Source organism: Nannospalax galili, unplaced genomic scaffold (assembly GCF_000622305.1).
Source record: "Nannospalax galili isolate Female #2095 unplaced genomic scaffold, S.galili_v1.0 scaffold285, whole genome shotgun sequence".
Lineage (NCBI taxonomy): Eukaryota > Metazoa > Chordata > Mammalia > Rodentia > Spalacidae > Nannospalax > Nannospalax galili.
Window position 1 is genome coordinate 1,045,255 of NW_008355157.1, and position 2,347 is coordinate 1,047,601.

Below are 2,347 nucleotides of genomic sequence, written 5' to 3' on the forward strand. Positions count from 1 at the left end.
GCTTTTTTTTTTTTTTCGTATTTTTGAGACAGGATCTTCCTTAGCCCCAGCTGGCTTGAAATCCTTATGTAAATCAGGCTGGCCTTGATCTCACAGAGATCTGCCTGTCTCTGCCCACTAAGTCCTAGGATTGATGGTGTGCATATCCAACACCAGCAAATGTGTATCTTTCTATCCAGAGATTAATGAAGATCATGGATTGTGGGGAGCCGCCTGCCGTCCCTGCAGACGCCATTACAAGATGGCGCTCACATCCGGTTCATGCTGAGCAGTAAATAAGTCAGTACGCATGCCCGAAGTAATTTTCCACCTTCTAGTCTCTGCCTACCTCGTGGCGTGATATGGGCTGATGAGTTTGCGACCAATCAAGAGTTGCCACGTCCAAGACGGGCTTACTAACCTATATAAGGGCTGGGTTTCCGACATTCGGGGTCTTCGCCCTGTAAGCTTATGCTCTCCCTCTCAAGATGCATTAAAGCTTTTCTGCAGAAGGATCCTGAGTGTGCCGCGTCGTTCTTGCTGGCGAGACGATAGCGCGGGACACTGGATCAGGAGGTAGAGATGCTCCTGTAATGCCTATAATGCCCTAATAGACTGGAGAATTTCATGATTAGATATTTCAGCCAACAGTTCTGACTTTAATCTTGGGACTAGGGGAGAGGGTCTTCCAAATAGAATCTCAAAAGGAGTTATTTCCTGGATATAGGGGAAGTTTCTAGCCATGAGGAGGGCAAAAGGGAGGAGAGTCACCCAGTCTGCATCAGATTCTAAGGTTAATTTAGTCAAGGTCTCCTTAAGGGTCTGATTCATCCTCTCTACCTGTCCTGAAGTCTAGGGATGGTATGCACAATGTACTTTCCAATCTGTCCCCAGGGCCTTTGCTAAGGCCTGAATTACCTGAGAGATGAACGCTGGTCCATCGTCAGATCCTAACACCAGGGGCACACCAAACCTCAGAATGAGTTCATCTAGCAACTTCTTGGCAACTGTGGTTGCCATTTCCTTTTTGGTTGGAAAAGCTTCTACCCATCCTGAAAAAAGTGTCTACAAAAACCAGTAAATATTTACATCCAAACCGGCCTGGCTTTACCTCAGTAAAGTCTACCTCCCAGTGGACTCTGGGGGCAATCCCTCTTTCATGTTTTCTTGAGGGTTTATCATTTTTCAGGTAGGCATTAGTCATCTGGCATGCCATACATCTGGAGGTGATGTCCTGTATAGTAGCTGTTGAGGAAGGAAACTGGAAGCATCTGGTTAGTAAGGACCTGATCTTTTCTTTTCCCACATGGGTTCCTTCATGGAGTTGGTGAACTAGCATTTCCCCCAGGTGGCGGGGGAGGATGACCTTGTCATCTGTAGTGTATCTCCATCCTAAGGAGACATATCCATTTGGAATTGTCTGGAAATATTTTTCATCCTCTTTTGTGTATGAAGGCTTTTCAGATAACGTAGGATCTGGCAGGGCTAGGAGAGCAGGTTCGGATGGGGATGCTGCTATTTCCTTGGCAACTTGATCTGCCTTCTTGTTTCCTCAGGCCTCAGGTGTGTTGTTCTTTTGGTGTCCTGGGCAATGAATAACTGCCACCCTTTTTGGCTTCCATATGACTCTTAATAAATCAATGATCTCTTGTTTGTTTTTGATAGTCTTTCCTTCTGATGTCAGGAGGCCTCTTTCTTGATAGATGGCTCCATGTACATGAACAGTGGCAAAAGCATATCTACTGTCAGTGTAAATGTTGACAGTCTTACCCTCTCCCAGTCTTAGGGCCTGAATCCAGTCTTATTAGTTTGGACTTTTGAGCAGAGGTTCCTTTGGGCAGGGCTTCCACCCATAAGACATCCTCCTGGGTGACTACCACTGCCCCTGCATATCTGACTCCATCTCTTATGTAACTCTTCCAGTCTGGGTTCTTCCATGAAATGTTGGTGAGATCAGGTCGGCTTCCCTGGACATGTTGTAGCAGTTCGGAGCAGTTGTGACGTACAGCTGTCTCAGACTCAGTCTTAGGGAACAGGGATGCGGGGTTTAAGGCACCGGTCACTGCATATGTCAGGTGGGGCATATCTAGTAGGAGAGACTGGTAATGAGTTAATCTTGCATTTGTGAGCCAGCGATCAGGCAGTGCCCTCAGTACCCCTTCAATAGCATGGGAGGTGGTCACAATCAGTTGTCCCTGCAAAACCTGACTGACTTTAGACAAATTTGTAGGCTTTTTGGCAGCAGCCTGGAGAACCCCCATAAGAATCTGGCAATAGGATTTGAGTGCCTCCCTACCTTCAGAGGTGTTGGAGTCCCATCTGGGGTGGCATTGAGGAAAGGCCTCCTCAATCTCCATCCGATCCTCAG

General features: G+C 47.0%; 1 pseudogene; it reads right to left on the reverse strand.

Moving 5' to 3' along the window:
- LOC103749309 overlaps positions 1 to 999 on the reverse strand; it is a 75,201-nt pseudogene extending 74,202 nt beyond the window's left edge.
- Positions 1,000 to 2,347: the final 1,348 nt, after the last annotated feature.